General features: G+C 39.1%; 1 protein-coding gene across 2 annotated transcripts in view; it reads left to right on the top strand.

Moving 5' to 3' along the window:
- The window catches only part of LOC149566500 (uncharacterized), a 374,068-nt gene that overhangs the window by 14,023 nt on the left and 339,260 nt on the right, over positions 1-20,785 (top strand). The gene's annotated exons all lie outside the window — the stretch shown is intronic.

Raw genomic sequence — 20,785 nt, 5'->3', positions numbered from 1 at the left:
TTTACAAAATGTTTCACTATATGCTCTGAGTGTTCTTAAGATTCCTAGAAAGTTTGTGATTGCTATTGAAAAAATTTAGAAGCTTTTCTTATGGACAAGCATGGAGAAAAAGAAAAGATTGCCTCTAATTGCTTGGGAGAAAGTTTGCATGCCTTATAATAAAGGTGGCCTTGGTCTGAGAGGAGTCACTACAATGAATGATGCTTTGCTAGCCAAATTGTTATGGAGATGGCACAAAGAATAAGGAGAATGGCGTGAAATTTGGATTGATAAGTATAATAGGGAAAACCAAGATCTTAATTACTTTCTTAATAATGAGTCAATACAAGGAGGTTCTATGATTTGGAAAAATGCCCAAAAACATAAACATATTATTAAGAAAGGGGTTAGATGGAAGGTGGGAAATGGGAGGATAGTTCTGTTCTGAGATGATATTTGGATTCTTGATCATCCTCTTAGTGCTACTCAAAGGTGGAATGCTTCTATGGAGCAATGTAAGAATCTCTTCAGGTTTTTTGTTGAGGATTATTGGGAGGGGGATAAGTGGATGGACCTAAAAAGGGTGGATAGAAACCTGATTGATCTCAAAAAGATGCTGAATGTGATTTTCTTAAGCCATGAGGAGGATGTGCTAATTTTTAAATTCAATCCTAATAGGCTCTTCTATATGTCTTCAGTGTATGCAAATGCTTTTGAAGAGCATCCACAGCCTTGTTGGGCTAAAGCGTAGTTTAATTGTATGACTCCCAAAGTCAACATAATTTTTTGGATTCTTTTACAGGATAAAATTTTGACTTCGGATAACCTTTTGAAGAGAGGGTTCAACATGGTTAATAGATGTTATCTTTGCAAGAATGATGCTGAGTCGGTCAACCATATGACCTTGCATTGTTCTTATACTAAAAAGGTGTGGGATAGGGTATGTGGTTTGTTGAATATTGCTTGGGTTTTCCTTGACACCATTCAACACTTTTTTAATGGTTGGAAGCAACCTTCTAAGAATGCCTTAGTTTTGTGATTGTGGGATTTTATTCTCCCATTCCTTTACTGGGGTGTTTGGAAAGAACAGAATGATAGGGTGTTTAAGGGGAATTGAATCAAATCCTGATCAAGTTTTCTGTAAGATTAAGAATTTGGTGATTGAGAATATAAGATCCAGTGGAAGTGGTCAACATTCTTAGAATGAATGGGAAGATTTGGTGATCGAAAATTGGAACCTTAAGGATATCAGCCTGATTCAAAGTGGTCCTAACCTTAGGGAGCTTGCTAGATGGGATTGTCCCTTGATGGATTGGTATAAGATAAATTTTGATGGGGCTTTGAAGGGCAACATAGGAATTGTGGGTTGTTGATCATTATTAGGAATGACAATGGAGATAGAATAGGGGGTATGGCCATCCCTATTGGCACTCAAACTAATCATGTGGCTGAGGCTAATGCTACTCTTTATGGTCTTATCTATGCTAAGAGTTTGATTTTGAAAAATATATGGCTTGAGGGGGACTCCCTTAATATTATCAATTGCCTTAATGGAGTTACCAAGTCATCCTAGACTATTAATAATATTATTTGTCAAGCCAAAGATATTATTAATTCCTTTGATAATCATATTGTTACTCATAATTTTAGAGAAACCAATCAAGTTGCTGATTAGGCTGCCAATGTGGCTTGTAAGAATGACAAAAAGGTAATATGGAACAATAATGATAAAATACCCATAGAGGGGTACTTACTGATCAAACATGACAGTTCGAAGTAAGAAAAAGTGGTCAATTAATGATTGCCATGTCAAAAATAGTTAATTATTTTTGTGATAGTTTTGGGCTGCGATGGGATATTATGAGAAGGGCAGAGTTTTGCTACTTAACTCCACATGGATTGTGGGTCTTATTAGCCACTATGTGCCTTGGTTGTGACATTGATTACCTCTTTCAGTTGCAAAAGGTTTTTTGGAAAAGACAAGATTCTCACTTTCGAAACAGGAATATGGGAGGAAAATGAAAGAGAATTGAACCAACTAGCTATAAAGAATGGAGGAATAAGAAGGAAATTTGGGAAATTCTTGAGCAAGGAAAATTTACTGGATATATGGAGAAGCTAAAAGGAAACAACCTTGCAATAACTTGACAATTCATAAAGACTTGGAGAGATGGGCCGATTCTTGTGGGAAATCAAACAATGGATGTGACTGCAAATATCATCATTGAAGCTACAAGTCTAGAGATGGAGGGCATTAATTTTTATCAGGATAGAAAGTTGTCTGATAGGGCGATCGATGAGTTTGCAGATTCTGCCAAAGAACACAACAGACTGGGTAAAATAGGTAAATCTTACTTCAGCCCAACTTCTATTTCACGCCCTTGGTGATTTGTGGTGTTTGTGATTATTGAATATCTCACTCTAGATGGTCAGTTCACAAAAAAATATGGTCACCATTTTATGTTATTCAATCATTTTAGGCATGGGATTAGAATAAATCTGCCTTTTTATCTTAGACTATCTTTGGGTAACTCCATTGTGGCCTCCCAAAATGACCTAGATGGTGATCATGTCTGCCATGAGGGGCTTATGGTTCTCATTATGAACCTTCTAAAGTCTAAAAAGATGGATAGGCCTAGGTATAGTAAGAAAGTGGTTGATTACGAGATAGAGGGCTCTAATTTGGAGGAGGACCTAGATAAAGACACTGAGGATGAAGGGGATGAGGTGGATATTAAGAAGAGTTTGAAAGGAGATTTTGGCAGCAGTTCCAAGGAGAAAAAGAAAGGAAAGGGGAGTGACACGGATCAGGATAGTGATTATGAGGAGGAAATGAGGAAGGGTTCTCAAAAGAGGGGATTTCAAGGGAAGGGTCAGGGTAATAAGGGTTTGAATGTGGATAGGGCCTTAGTTCCCTCTGATGATGAACCATTAATACAAAGGATGGGAAGAAAAAGAAAACTGGGGTCGGCTCAGAATGAGGGGGAGGGTATGTGCAGGATCATGGTGTACCAAACTATGGCCTTAAGTGGCAGTGAAAAATAATTAAATCAGGTTTATGTCAACTTGACACATAATTTTGAAGTGGTTATGGACTTTATATCAAAAAGTTGTAAGAAAATAATTTGTAGAAAATTGAATGTAGTTTCTAAACTACTAGGCCTTATCAGGAGAAAAAAATAATTGATTGGTCAAAAGTTTGAATTTTAATGTAGTACTAAGAAAATTTCAAGGTGAAAATAAAAAGTAGGTGTATGTCTGACCACCTTAATCAAAATCAAATCATAATATTTTTTTAATATAATTATAGATATGAAAACTAGACTCATGCCTGGATATGACACATATTTTTTGATATTTTTATTCCAAATAAATAATTAAATATGAATTTTCTACCAAAACTTTTTCGGATTAAAAAAAGTCTCGTGTCTAACCACCCTAACTAATAGAAAATTTGATCAAATTTTTTTTTTTTCCTTATACTAGGCGAAGTATAGAATGTGACGCAACTTTTAGATTTAAAAAATGTTATACCGTTTGAAAGTTATAGCTATTTTTCATTCAGTATGTCAATCAGCACTTTACAATAATCTTCATTGATAATTAACTAATAAATACTTATCGAACTCAGAATTTGACAGAAATTATATTGATGGAATCTAGAGAGCGATATTAAAAAACTCATTTTGTTTCATTCAATTTCGATCAAAATAACATTGTCAAACGGCTACCCGAAGTCTGAGTATCACTAAAACTCTCTATAAACACATCTTTGGGGTTGACCGGGCAGGCTTGGTAAATACCAAGCCCGATCGGATATCCGATATGGCTCAGTAGTCAAATTCCAAAAAATTTCAAATTTTGGAGGGAAATTTGATTTAAACGTTTTAATTTTTTATTTTTAAATTATTTCACTTATATTAATATGTAAAGGCATATATATATATATATATATATATATATATATATATATATATATATATATATATATATAAAACGTAATTTAAACATACAAGATATAATCTAGTAATATATAATAATATCTTATGTTAATCGTATTACAATCAATAAATATAATTTATATTATTATTATTTCTACTAAATATAATAACGTAATTTATATATATATATATATAAAATACGTATTATATATTATTATATTAATATGTATGTTATTAATATATACAATAACGTAATATTTTCATTAAATGTAATATGCATTATATATTATTATATTAATATGTATAATAATATAATATATATATAACAACGTAATATTTTTATTAAATATAATATATATTATAAATATTATTATATTAATATATGTTATTAATATATTTATATAATAACGTAATATTTTCATTAAATATAATAATGTAATATATATATATATATATATATATATATATATATATATATATATATATATATATATATATATATATATATATATATATATATATATATATATATATATATATATATATATATATATATAATTATATTAATATGTATATTATTAATATATAAGAGTCAAAGGGGGTCATAGGGTGACCTATGACCCCCTTTGACCCATTAAACGACGATATATGTCTCTAGGGGTCCTAGGACCCCTAGGGACATATTCGAATGGGTAATATGGGTCAAAAGCAGTCATAGGGTGACCTATGACCCTCTTTGACCCATTAAACGATGACATATGTCCCTAGGGGTCCTAGGGACATATTCGAATTGTTCATATGGGTCAAAGGGGGTCATAGGGTGACCTATGACCCCCTTTGACACATTAAACGACGATATATGTCCCTAGGGGTCCTAGGACCCCTAGGGACATAGTCGAATCGTTCATATGGGTCAAAGGGGGTCATAGGGTGACCTATGACCCCCTTTGACCCATTAAACGATGACATATGTCCCTAGGGGTCCTAGAACACCTAGAGTCATAGTCGAATCATTCATATGGGTCAAAGGGGGTCAGAGGGTGACCTATGACCCTCTTTGACCCATTAAACGACGATATATGTCTCTAGGGGTCCTAGGACCCCTAGGGACATATTCGAATGGGTACTATGGGTCAAAGGGGCTCTTTGACCCATTAAACAATGACATATGTCCCAAGGGGTCCTAGGACCCCTACGGAGATATTTGAATCGTTCATATGGGTCAAAGGGGTTCATAGGGTGACCTATGACCCCCTTTGACACATTAAACAACGACATATGTCTCTAGGGGTCCTAGGACCCCTAGGGACATAGTCGAATCGTTCATATGGGTCAAAGGGGGTCATAGGGTGACCTATGACCCCCTTTGACCCATTAAACAATGACATATGTCCCTAGGGGTCCTAGGACCCCTAGGGACATAGTCGAATCGTTCATATGAGTCAAAGGGGGTCACAGGGTGACCTATGACCCCCTCTGACCCTTAAACGATGACATATGTCCCTAAGGGTCCTAGGACCCCTAGGGACATATTCGAATGGGTAATATGGGTCAAAGGGGGTCATAGGGTGACCTATGACCCTCTTTGACCCATTAAACGACGACATATGTCCTTAGGGGTCCTAAGACCCCTAGGGACATATTCGAATCGTTCATATGTGTCAAAGGGGGTCATAGGGTGACCTATAACCCCCTTTGACCCATTAAATAACGACATATGTCCCTATGGGTCCTACAACACCTAGGGACATAGTTGAATCGTTCATATGGGTCAAAGGGGGTCATAGGGTGACCTATGACCCTCTTTGACTCATTAAACGATGATATATGTCTCTAGGGGTCTTAGGACCCTTAAGGACATATTCGAATGGGTAATATGGGTCAAAGGGGGTCATAGGGTGACCTATGACCCTCTTTGACCCATTAAACGACGACATATATCCCTAGGGGTCCTAGGACCCCTAGGGACATATTCGAATCGTTCATATGGGTCAAAGGCGGTCATAGGGTGACCTATGACCATCTTTGACCCATTAAACAACGACATATGTCCCTAGGGGTCCTAGGACCCCTAGGGACATATTCGAATCGTTCATATGGGTCAAAGGGGGTGACCCCCTTTGACCCATTAAACGACGACATATGTCCCTAGGGGTCCTAGGACCCCTAGGGACATATTCGAATCATTCATATGGGTCAAAGGGGATCATAGGGTGACCTATGACCCTCTTTGACCCATTAAACGACGATATATGTCTCTAGAGGTCCTAGGACCCCTAGGGACATATTCGAATGGGTATTATGCGTCAAAGGGGGTCAGGGGGTGACCTATGACCCTCTTTGACCCATTAAACGATGACATATGTCCCTAGGGGTCCTATCCCCTAGGGAGAGTCGAATCGTTCATATGGGTCAAAGGAGGTCATAGGGTGACCTATGACCCCCTTTGACCCATTAAACGATAACATATGTCCCTAGGGGTCCTAGGACCCCTAGGGACATTGTCGAATCGTTCATATGGGTCAAAGGGGGTCATAGGGTGATCTATGACCCTCTTTGACCCATTAAACGATGATATATGTCTCTAAGGGTCCTAAGCCCCTAGGGACATATTCGAATGGGTAATATGGGTCAAAGGGGGTCATAGGGTGACCTATGACCCTCTTTGATCCATTAAACGACGACATATGTCCCTAGGGGTCCTAGGACCCCTAGGGACATAGTCGAATCGTTCATATGGGTCAAAGGAGGTCATAGGGTGACTTATGACCCCCTTTGACCCATTAAATGACGACATATGTCCCTAGGGGTCCTAAGACCGCTAGAGACATAGTCCAATCGTTCATATGGCTAAAAGGGGGTCATAGGTCACCCTATGACCCTCTTTGACCGATTAAACGATGATATATGTCTCTAGGGGTCCTAGGATCCCTAAGGACATATTCGAATGGGTAATATGGGTCAAAGGGGATCATAGGGTGACCTATGACCCTCTTTGACCCATTAAACGATGAAATATGTCCCTAGGGACATATTCGAATCGTTCATATGGGTCAAAGGGGGTCATAGGGTGACCTATGACCCCCTTTGACTCATTAAATGACAACATATGTCCCTAGGGGTTCTAGGACCCCTAGCGACATAGTCAAATCGTTCATATGGGTCGCAGGGGATCATAGGGTGACCTATGACCCTCTTTGACCTATTAAACGACGATATATGTCTCTAGGGGTCTTAGGACCCCTAGGGACATATTCGAATGGGTAATATAGGGTGACCTATGACCCTCTTTGACCCATGAAACGATGACATATGTCCCTAGGGGTCCTAGGACCCCTAGAGACATATTTGAATCGTTCATATGGGTCAAAGGGGGTCATAGGGTGACCTATGACCCCCTTTGACCCATTAAACGATGACATATGTCCCTAGGGGTCCTAGGACCCCTAGGGACATATTCGAATCATTCATATGGGTCAAAGGGTGTCATAGGTCACCCTATGACCCCCTTTGACCCATAATACAAAGGGGTCATAAGGTGACCTATGACCCTCTTTGACCCATTAAACGATGACATATGTCCCTAGGGGTCCTAGAACCCCTAGGGACATAGTCGAATCGTTCATATGGGTCAAAGGAGGGCATAGGGTGATCTATAACCCCCTTTGACACATTATATGATGACATATGTCCCTACAGGTCATAAGACACCTAAGGACATATTAGAATTGTTCATATGGGTAAAAGGGGGTCATAGGTTGACCTATGACCTCATTCGACCCATTAAATGATGACATATGTCACTAGGCCTTCTAGGACCCCTAGGGACATATTAGTATTGTTCATTTGGGTCAAAGGAGGTCATAAGTTGACCTATGACCCCCTTTGACCCATTAAATGATGACATATGTCCCTAGGGGTCCTAGGACCCCTAAAGACCTATTATAATTGTTCATATGGGTCAAAGGGGGTCATAGGTTGACCTATGACCCCCTTTGACCCATTATATGACGACATATGTCCCTAGGACCCCTAAAGACATATGAGAATCGTTCTTATGGGTCAAAGAGTGTCATAGGTTGATCTACGACCCCCTTCGACACATTACATGACGACATATGTCCCTATGGGTCCTAGGACCCCTAGGAACATATTAGAATCATTTATATGGATCGAAGGGGGTCATAGATTGATCTATGATCCCCTTTGACCTATTAAATGACAACATTTGTCCCTAGGGGTCCTACAACCGCTAGAGACATATAAGAACCATTCTTATGGGACAAAGGGGACCCCTTTTGACGCATTACATGATGACATATGTCCCTAGGGGTCCTGGGACCCTTAGGGAAATATTAAAATCATTCTTATGGGTCAAAGGTGGTCATAGGTTGACCTATGACCCGCTTCGAACTATTACATGATGACATATGTCCCTAAGGGTCCTCGAAACCCTAGGGACATATTAGAATCGTTCTTATGGGTCTAAGGGGGTCATAGGTTGACCTATGACCCCTTTTGACCTATTATATGATGACATATGTCCCTAAGAGTCATACGACCCCTTAGGGACATATTAGAATGCTTCTTATGGGTCAAAGGGGGTGATAGGTTGAGCTATGACCCCCTTCAACACATTACATGATGACATATGTCCAAAGGGGTCCTAGGACCCTTAGAGACATATTAGAATCATTCTTATAGATCAAAGGGTGTCATAGGTTGACCTATGACACCCTTTGACCCATTACATGAAGACATTTGTCCCTAGGGGTCCTATGACCCCTAGGGGTCATGTCCCTAGGGGTCCTATGACCCCTAGGGACATATTAGAATCATTCATATAGGTCAAATGGGGTCTTAGGGTGACCTAGGACCCCCTTCGACCCATTAAACGATGACATATGTCCCTAAGGGTCTTAAGACCCGTAGGGACATATTAGAATTGTTCATATGGATCAAAAGTTATCATAGGTTGACCTATGAACCCCTTCGACCCATTAAATGACGACATATGTCCCTAGGGGTCTTAGGACCCCTAAGGACATATTAGAATTGTTCATATGGATCAAAGAGGGTCATAGGTTGACCTATGACCCCTTTCGACCTATTTAATGATGACATATGTCCTTAGGGGTTCTCAGACACCCAAAGACATATTAGAATTGTTCATATGGGTCAAAGGGGGTCATAGGTTGACCAATGACCCCCTTTGACCCATTACATGATGACATATGTCTTGAAGACCCCTAGGAACATATGAGAATCATTCTTATGGGTCAAAGGGGGTCATAGGTTGACCTATGACCCCCTTCGACACATTACATGACGGTATATGTCCCTAGGGTTCCTAGGTCGCCTAGGGACATATTAGAATTGTTCATATGGATCGAAAGGGGTCATAGGTTGACCTATGATCCCCTTCGACCCATTAAAAGATGACATGTGTCCCTAGGGGTCCTAGGACCGCTAGGGACATATTAGAATTGTTCATATGAGTCAAAGGGGGTCATAGGTTGACCTATGACCTCCTTTGACCCATTACATGACGACGTATGTCCCTACGACCCCTAGGGACATATTGGAATTATTTTTATGGGTCAAAAGGGATCATAAGTTGACCCATGACCCCCTTCAGCGCATTACATGATGACACATGTCCCTAGGGGTCCTAGGACCCCTAAGAAAATATTAGAATCGTTCTTATGGGTCAAAGGTGGTCATAGGGTGACCCATGACACCCTTCAACCCATTACATAACAACATATGTCCCTAGGGGTCCTAGGGACGTATTAGAATCATTCCTATGGGTCAAACCTATTACATGATAACATATGTCCCTACAGGTCATAGGACACCTAGGGACATATTAGAATTGTTCATATGGGTCAAAGGGGGTCGTAGGTTGACCTATGACCCCCTTTGACTCATTACATGATGATATATGTCTCTAGGGGTCTTAGGACCCCTAAGGACATATTAGAATGCTTCTTATGGGTCAAAGGGGGTTATAGGTTGACCTATGACCCACTTTGACAAATTATATAATGACATATATCCAAAGAGGTCCTAGGAACCCTAGGGACATATTAGAATCGTTCTTATGGGTCAAAGGGAGTCATAGGTTGTCTTATGACCCCCTTTGACCCTTTACATGACGACATATGTCCCTAGGGGTCCTAGGACCCCTAGGGACATATTAGAATCGTTCTTATGGGTCAAAGGGGGTCATAGGGTGACCTATGACACCCTTCAACCTATTACATGACAACATATGTCCCTAGGAGTCCTAGGACCCCTAGGGACATATTAGAATCATTCTTATGGGTCAAATGGGGTCATAGGTCAACCTATGACCCCCTTTAACACATTACATGATGACATATGTCCCTACGGGTCATAGGACACTTAAGGACATATTAGAATTGTTCATATAGGTAAAAGGGGGTCATAGGTTGACCTATGACCCTATTTGATCCATTAAATAACGACATATGTCACTAGGGCTTCTAGGACCCTTAAGGACATATTAGAATTGTTCATTTGGGTCAAAAGAGGTCATAAGTTGACCTATGACCCCCTTTGATCCATTAAATGATGACATATGTCCCTAGGGGTCCTAGGGCCCCTAGTGACATATTAGAATTGTTCATATGGGTCAAAGGGGGTCATAGGTTGACCAATGACCCCATTTGATCCATTAAATGACGACATATGTCTTTAGGACCCCTAAGGACATATGAGAATCGTTCTTATAGGTCAAAAGGTGTCATAGGTTGATCTACAACCCCCTTCGACACATTACATGATGACATATGTCCCTAGGGGTCCTAGGACCCCTAGGGACATATTAGAATCATTCATATGGATCAAAGGGGGTCATAGATTGATCTATGATCTCCTTCGACCCATTAAATGACAACATTTGTCCCTAGGGGTCCTACGACCCCTAAGGACATATGAGAATTGTTCGTATAGGACAAAGGGGGTCATAGGTTGACCTATGACACCCTTTGACGCATTACATGATGGCACATGTCCCTAGGGGTCCTGGGATCCCTAGAAAAATATTAAAATCATTCTTATGGATCAAAGGTGGTCATAGGTTGACCTATGACCCACTTTGAACCATTACATGATGACATATGTCCCTAGGAGTCATACGACCTCTTAGGGACATATTAGAATGCTTCTAATGGGTCAAAGGGGGTGATAGGTTGACCTATTACCCCCTTCGACACATTACATGACAACATATGTCCAAAGGGGTCCTAAGTCCCCTAAAGACATATTAGAATCATTCTTATGGGTCAAAGGGGGTCATAGGTTGACCTATGGTCCCCTTCGACCCATTAAATGATGACATATGTCCCTAGGGGTCCTAGCACCCATAGGGACATATTAGAATCATTCATATTGGTCAAAGGGCATCATAGGTTGACCTATAACCCCATTTGACCCATTACATAATGACATATGTCCCTAGGGATCATAACATCCCTAGAGACATATTAGAATCATTCATATGAGTCTAAGGGGGTCATAGGTTGACTTATGATCATAGGTCCTAAGACCCCTAGGGACATATTCGAATCATTCATATTGGTCAAAAGGCATCATAGGTTCACCTATGACCCCATTTGACCCATTACATGATGACATATGTCCCTTGGGGTCATAGCACCCCTCGGGACATATTAGAATCATTCATATGAGTCGAAGGGGGTCATAGGTTGACTTATGATCCCCTTCGACCCATTACATAATAACATATGTCCCTAGAGGTCCTAGGACCCTTAGGGACATATTAAAATCATTCTTATGGGTCAAAGGTGGTCTGAGGTTGACTTATGACCCGCTTCAACACATTACATGATGACATATGTCCCTAGGGGTCCTCGAAACCCTAGGGACATATTAGAATTGTTCTTATGGGTCAAAAGGGGTCATAGGTTGACAATTGACCCACTTCGACACATTACATGATGACATATGTCCCTAGGGGTCCTAGGATCCCTAGGAACATATAAGAATGCATCATATAGATCAAAGGGCGTCATAGGTTTACCTATGATGCCCTTCAACCCATTAAATGATGACATATGTAACTAGGGGTCTTAAGACACCTAGGGACATACTGCAATCATTTTTATGAATCAAAGGGGGTCATAGGTTTACCTATGATTCCCTTCAACCTATTAAATGATGACATATGTTCCTAGGGGTCCTAGGACCCCTAGGGACATATTAGAATCGTTCTTATAGGTCAAACGGGGTCATAGGTTCACCTATGACCACCTTTGACCAATTACATGACCACATATGTCCCTAGGGGTCCTAAGACCCCTAGGGACATATTAGAATCGTTCTTATGGGTCAAAGGGGCTCATAGGGTGACCTATGACCCCCTTCAACCAATTGGATGACGACATATGTCCCTAGGGGTCCTAGGACCCCTAGGGACATATTAGAATCATTCTTATGGGTCAAAGAGGGTCATAGGTTGACTTATGACCCTCTTCGACACATTACATGACGACATATGTCCCTAAGGGTCTTAGGACATCTAGGAACATATTAGAATGCTTCATATGGGTCAAAGGGTGTCATAAGTTGACCTATGACCTCCTACGACCCCTTAAATGATGACATATATAGCTAGGGGTCCTAGGACCCCTAGGGACATATTAGAATCGTTCATGTGGGTCAAAGGCGGTCATAGGTTGACCTATCACCCCCTTCGACCAATTACATGATGACATATGTTCCTAGGGTTCCTAGGACCCCTAGGGACATATAAGAATCATTCTTATGGGTCTAAGGGACCTATGACCCCCTTCGGCCCAATATATGACGACATATGTCCCTAAGGGGTCCTAAGAACCCTACAGACATATTAGAATCATTCTTATAGGTCAAAGGGGCCCATAGGGGTACCTATGATCCCCTTCGACCTATTAAATGATGACATATGTTCTTAGGGGTCTTAGGACCCCTAGGTATATATTAGAATTATTCTTATGAGTCGAAGGGGGTCATAAATCAACCTATGAGCTACTTTGACCCATATGAATGATTCTAATATGTCCCTAGGGATCCTAGGACCCCTAGGGACATATGTTGTCATGTAATGGGTCGAAGGGGGTCATAGGTCAAACTATGACCCCATTTGACCCATATGAAAAAATTTAATATGTCCCTAGGGGTCCTAAGACACCTAGGGACATATTTCATCATGTAATCTGTCAAAGGAGGTCCTAGGGGTCATAGTTCAACCTATGACCCCCTTGAACCCATTAGAATGATTCGAATATGTCTTTAGGGGTGCTAGGACCCCTAGGGACATATGTCATCATTTAAAGGGTCAAAGGGGGTCATAGCACAACCTATGACCCCCTTTGACCCATAAGAACGATTCTAATATGTTTTTAGGGGTCCTGGGACCGCTAGGTACATATGTCATCATTTAATGGGTTGAAGGGGGTCATAGGTCAACCTATGACAACCTTTGACCCATATGAAGCATTCTAATATGTCCTTAAGGGTCTCATGACTCCTAGGGACATATGTCATCATGTAATGTGTCGAAGTGGGTCATAAGTCAACCTATGACCCCCTTACACCCATAAGAACGATTCTAATATATCCTTAGCACATATGTCATCATGTAATGGGTCGAAGGGGGTCATAGGTCACCCTATTAGCCCCTTTGACCCATAAGAACTATTCTAATATGTTCCTAGGGGCTCTAGGACCCCTAGGGACATATGTCATCATGTAATGTGTCCAAGGGAGTCATAGGTCAAGCTATGACCCTCTTTGACCCATAAGAACTATTCCAATAAGTCCCTATGACCCCTAGGGACATAAGTCCCTAGGACCCCCTTTGACCCATACATACGATTATAATATGTCCCCAGGGATCCTAGAACCCCTGGGGACATATGTCATCATGTAATGGGTCGAACGGGGTCATAGGTCAACTTATGACCCCTTTTAACTCATATGAATGATTCTAATATGTCCCGAGGGATCCTAGAACCCTTGGAGACATATGTCGTTATGTAATGGGTCGAAGATTCTAATATGTCCCTAAGAGTCCTAGGACCCCTAGGGATATATGTTGTTATTTAATGGGTTGAAGGGGGTCATAGGTTGACCTATGATTCCCTTTGACCCATATGAAGCATTCTAATATGTCCCTAGGGGTCCTAGGACCCCTAAGGACATATGTCGTCATGTGATGGGTCAGAGGGGGTTATAGGTCAAGCTATGACCCCCTTTGACCCATAAGAACGATTGTAATATGTCCCTAGGGGTCCTAGGATCCCTAGCTATATATGTCATCATTTAATGGGTCGAAGAGGGTCATAGGTCAACCTATGACGCCTTTTGACCCATATGAATCATTCTAATATGTCCCTAGGTGTCCTAGGACCCCTAGGGACATATGTCGTCATGTAATGTGTCGAAGTGGGTCATAAGTCAACCTATGACCTCCTTTGAGCTATAAGAATGATTCTAATATGTCTCTATAGGTCCTAGGACGCCTAGGGACATATGTCATCATGTAATGGGTCGAAAGGGGTTATAAGTCAACCTATGACCCCCTTAGAACCATATGAATGAATCTAATATGTTCCTAGGGGTCCTAGGACCCCTATGAAAATATGTCATCATGTAATATGTCGAAGGGTGTCATAGGTTAACATATGACCCCCTTTGAGCCATAAGAATGATTCTAATATGTCCCTAGGGGTCCTATGTCATCATTTAATGGGTTGAAGGAGGTCATAGATCAACCTATGACCCCCTTTGACCCATATGAAGCATTCTAATATGTCCCTAGGGGTCCTAGGACCCCTATGGACATATGTCGTTACGTAATGGGTCGAAGAGGGTGATAGGTCACCCTATGACCCCTTTTGACCTATTAAAAGAATTCTAATATGTCCCTTGGGGTCTTAGGACCCCTAAGGACATATGTCATCATGTAATGGGTCGAAGGGGATCATAGGTCAACCTATGACCCCCTTTGACCCATAAGAATGATTCTAATATGTTCCTAGGGGTCCCCTAGGGATATATGTCATCATTTAATGGGTCGAAGGGGGTCATAGGTCAACCTATGACCCCCTTTGACCCATAAAAATGATTCTAATATGTCTCTAGGGGTCCTAGGACACCTAGGGACATATGTCATCATTTAATGGGTCAAATGAGGTCATACATCACTCTATAATCCCCTTTGACCCATAAGAACGATTCTAATATGTCCCTAGGGGTCCTAGGACCCCTAGGGACATATTAGAATCATTCTTATGGGTCAAAAGGGGTATCATGTAATAGGTCAACAGGGGTCATAGGTCAACCTATGACCCCCTATCATGTAATAGGTCGAAGGGGGTCATAGGTCAACCTATGACCCCCTTTGACCCATAAGAATGATTCTAATATGTCCCTAGGGGTCCCCTAGGGATATATGTCGTTATTTAATAGGTCGAAGGGGGTCATAGGTCAACCTATGACACCCTTTGACCCATATGAAGCATTCTAATATGTCCCTAGGTGTCCTAGGACACCTAGGGACATATGTCATCATTTAATGGGTGGAAGGGGGTCATAGGTCAAGCTATGAACCCTTTTGACCCATATGAAGCATTCTAATATGTCTGTAGGGGTCCTAGGATCCCTAAGGACATATGTCGTCATGTAATGATTCGACCTATGACCCTCTTTGACCCATAAGAACAATTCCAATATGTCCCTAGGGGTCCTAGGGACATATCTTGTCATTTAATGGGTAAAAGGGAGTCATAGGTCATCATATGACCCCGTTTGACCCATATGAAGCATTCTAATATGTCCCTGAGGGTCCTAGGACCCCTAGGGACATATGTCATCATGTAATGTGTCGAAGGTGGTCATAGGTCAACCTATGACTCCCTTTGACCCATACAAACGATTCTAATATGTGCCTAGGGGTCCTAAGACCCCTAAGAACATATGTCATCATTTAATAGGTCAAAGCGGGTCATAGGTCAACCTATGAGCCCCTTTGATCAATATAAACGATTCTGATATGTCCCTACGGGTCCTAGGACCCCTAGGGACATATGTCATCATATAATTTGTCGAAGGGGATCATAGGTCAACCTATGACCCCCTTTGACCCATAAGAACGATTCTAATATGTCCCTAGGGGTCCTAGGACCCTTAGGGACATATGTCATCATCTAATGGGTCAAAGGAGGTCATAGGTCACCCTATGAGCCCCTTTGACTGATAAGAGTGATTCTAATATGTCCCTAGGGGTCCTAGGACCCCTAGAGACATATGTCATCATTTAATGGGTCAAAGGGGGTCATAGGTCAACCTATGACCCCCTTTGACCCATATGAAGCATTCTAATATGTCCCTAGGTGTCCTAGGACCCCTAGGGACATATGTTGTCATGTAATGTGTCGAAGGGGGTCATAGTTCACCCTATAACCCCCTTCAAACCATATGAAAGATTCTAATATGTCCCTAGGGGTCTTAGGACCCTTAGGGACATATGTCATCGTGGAATGTGTCGAAGGGGGTCATATGTCACCCTATGATCCGCTTCAACCCATATAAATGATTCTAATATGTCCCTAGGGGTCTTAGGACCCCTAAGGACATATGTCATCGTTGAATGTGTCGAAGGTGGTCATTGGTCACCATATGACCCCATTCGACCCATATGAAGATTCTAATATTTTTCTAAGTGTCCTAGGACCCCTAGGGACAAATGTCATCTTCTAATATGTTGAAAGGGTTCAGAGGTCATCCTGTGACCCCCTTCGACCCATATAAACTATTCTAATATGTCCCTAGGGGTCCTAGGATCCCTTAGGGACATATGTCGTCATGGAATGTGTCGAAAGGGGTCATAAGTCATCCTATGAGCCCTTTTGACCCATATAAATGACTCCACTAGAAATAATATAGTAAAAATAATAATAATATAGTATAACAATCATATATATATAATTTATAGATTATAATAATAATAACATAATATATTATATATTATAATTTACATATGATAATAATAATAATAATAATATATTATAGATTATAATTTATATATGATAATAATAATAATATGTATTAATAACATATATATAATATATTACATTATTATATTTAATAAAAATATAGTAATAATAATAATAATAATATATTATATTTATATATAATAATAATAATAACATAATATATTATTATATATATTAATAGATTATATATTATATCTTTACATTAAGTTATATATATATATATATATATATATATATATATATATATATAATATTATATTATATTATTATATAATATAATATTATATTATTATATAATATATAGATTATATATTATTTTATATATAATAGTTATGTTGTTATATTATATATTTATAGGTTATATATTATATCTTTACACATTTCATAACTCAAATTAGTTATATCACTTACAAATTTATTTTTCCCTCTAATTTTTGTGCCTTTTCCCTCCAATTTTTATGCCGCCGATATCGGATATCGGATCGGATATCCGATATGAGATTGAATATCCGATATCTGATATGAGATCGAATATCCGATATCCGATAAGGCTTGGGCCTTACTTTCTAGGTTTGGTACCTGGATAGGTGAAAAAAAGTTAGAGTGGATTTTGAAGCACTTTTAGACATGTTCAAACTCTATTTTTTTCACATTGCCACTTTTTGGCACACCATGATCCTGCACATACCCGGGAGGACATCCCAAAAGAGGTGGATATTGGTATCAGCAAGCTAGGGGAGCAGGAATATCATTTGGACCAAAGTAGGGGGGAGAACGAGAAGGATTTACTTAAGGGTATCATGGGTAATCTAGGGCTAATTTTGAAGGAGATTGGAACCCTAAAATAATAATTACAGGGGATCTCTAAGGATTTTGAGTAGCTTGGCAAAATGGCTAGGGAGGAGTGCACGTTGTGCCAACATATTGATAGGCTCTCAGATGTCATTGGTAATGCAGAGGAGGTTAAAAACTTAATGAAAAGGGTGCCTCCAATTGAAATAAAAAATAGGAATTTGGAACAGGATAATAAAGATATCCATAATAGGATGGAGAGCCTGGAAGCTAGAATGAGCAATATGGAAAAAATGATCAAGAATGTGGGTGAGAAAAATTGTAACATTCTAAAAACTATGGCTAACAATTTCAATACTTTGCTGAATAAGATAGTTCAGGCTAGAGGACTTGACTCCTTTGTTGGGAATGAGGATCTAAGGGGCTGAGCAAGTGCACTAGGGCCAATTCCAAGAAGAATGTAGGTGGGGAAGTGAAAAACCTAGAAGAAATAAAAGCCATTGCAGAGAATATGAACATTTTGGCAGATCAAGCGGTGGACCTATTGAAAACTCTATAGCTATCCGGGTGCTATCCTTTTTCTTACTTTTTGCTATCTTTTTTTGGCATAACTGTTGTGGGCCTCATGTTTCTATGATTTGCCTATCTGTATTCTGAAGCTTTCTAGTTTCTATACTCTTTAGTTTGTAACTCCTTGATACTTTGTTAAAGGTTTCGAGTCCTTTAAAACCTATTTTTACATAATCAAAACACTAGTCAAAATAGGGGAATCATTTTCAGAGAAGAAACATGCCTTGGATGATAATTTTTTTATTATTTCTCCTGTTGACTTGGCTAAACCACTATTCACTTTTGAGTGCCATAACTTGTTCTCAACCTTGATCCACCTAAGGTCATTCCCCTCTAGAAGTCTCTCATAGTCATTTCCCATTTTTAGCCAAACTTTCTAAGACCTAGTTGTCCTTATAGCACTATTAGAACACCTTCTAGTTTCATATCCAGGTCACCAAGCGCTTGAAACATCTTTCAACCTAACTCACCTAGGTAGTTTCTAGGAAAAGATAATGAAAGAAAATCCAACCCTTTGCAAATTGCAATCCTCCCATATCCGAGATCCATCTTCCCTCCTCGCAAAACCCTTTAGATGACTTCTTTCTCTCTCGTCTCTTATCCTTTTCCTATGAGAGTTCAAAGGTTAAAATTCAATGTTCATTCCCCGATTCCCTCCATCTAGTTTGCATCTAATATGATCCCTTTGACTAATGAAATCTCACTTCAAACCTTTTTGGATCATTTCTTGATTGAATGGTCCATGACCTCCTTTTGTCTACTACCCCTAATGCTTTCCTTTTCACTAAGGGAATTATGTTTATCCATGTCAAGATATTTGGTCCTAGCCATGAATACCTATAGTTCTAAATCCTTTGTCTTCTCATGCCCAATGTTCCTCCATCAAAAGCTCTCTATTTTCTTCATCTAATTATTTGTTGGTTTTTGGTGCTCACATCATTTATCCCTACAATCTTGCTCCTCTTTGTGAACTTACTCCTTTGTGCGACTACTCCTTATAAACAATTCATTTGGATGTACTTATACACTTGTCTTAGAATTTTAAAATTTTGGTACAAAATTTAACCTATACTATCTAGTAGGAAAGTGTGTTGGCCTAGGGTAAAAATAAATTTTTTCTTTTGAAAACTCATGTAAATCTTGATAAGTTACCAGAATGAATCAGTCAATTCTACATCTATATTTTTTAAATATACAAAGTTTTTGTACAATTCATATTTGAGAACTTTATCAATAAGAATTAAATTTCAAAAGCCAACATATGATGACTAGTTGTAAGTGAGATGGCTTGGGCTCAAAATAAAGATTAGCTTTTGAAAACTCAAGTCAATCTTGATAAATTACAAAAATGAATCAATCAATTTTACATTTATATTTTTTAAACATACCAAATTATTTGTATAATTCATATTTGAGAGTTTTGTGAACAAAAATAATTCTTATTTGTAAAAATCAGATTAAGTTTAAAACCAATAAAAAATCCAAACCAATCGAGATCATGTACTAAAATAATATACATAACAAAAATAATATACATTTGTGAGCTTGATTTCTTGATCTCATTATGGGAAGTTATTTGCACCAATATTTCACATTACACTCTATTGTCTATCGCCAAGATGAGAATGCTATAAAACTTTCTATAGATTTCTTATCCTGATGTGGATCATGAAGTGTAAAACTATACATTAGTGAGCTTGATTTCCAGAATCTAGGTGAAGTTATTTGTATCAACATATTAGATCATACTCCATGATCCATCATCACCATGAGAAAATTGTGTTGTGTGAACTTTTTTACATCAACTTTTTGGATCACTCCATGATCCATCATAAGGATGAGAAAAAGTGCACTCGATGGATCATTAATTATGATTTGAAATGTAGTTGCAAATAACTTCACACAATAGAATGCGAAATCAAGTTCATTAATAATCATTATTAACTTTGCAAATCTCATGTCTTTACACAATACGTAGTAAAAATAATATACATAATTATACACAATAATGTGATTCTCACAAGGTGATCTAGTATCCCCCAACTTGTTTTTATGAATATGTACTTTGATATTATAAATTAATAGAGAAAACCTATTTATATAAAAAAGGTATTTGTAAATACATTTTGAGTGGTACCGATGGGATCTAATAGATGAACATGGTCCAAAACATGATATTGTTGATGAGCCAATAGGCAAACAAAATAGACTTATAGTGGCACACTAAAAATGTCTCATCAATGCATATTTCCAAAAAAGGGAGAAATTTTTAAAGAAACAACGATCCATGTGGTGTCACATCAACAGACCATTAAACACAATCAAGTTCAAACCTATGAATTTTACTTTTTTTTCTCTACCATTTTTTACACATTTCTCCAACTCAACTTATGAACATGGTACACAAATGACTCAACA

Source organism: Cupressus sempervirens, chromosome 3, assembly GCF_028749045.1.
Source record: "Cupressus sempervirens isolate cs-2001-9-10 chromosome 3, ASM2874904v1, whole genome shotgun sequence".
Classification (NCBI taxonomy): domain Eukaryota; kingdom Viridiplantae; phylum Streptophyta; class Pinopsida; order Cupressales; family Cupressaceae; genus Cupressus; species Cupressus sempervirens.
Note: the sequence above shows the minus strand (reverse complement) of the source record. Positions and strands in the feature narration are given on the sequence as shown.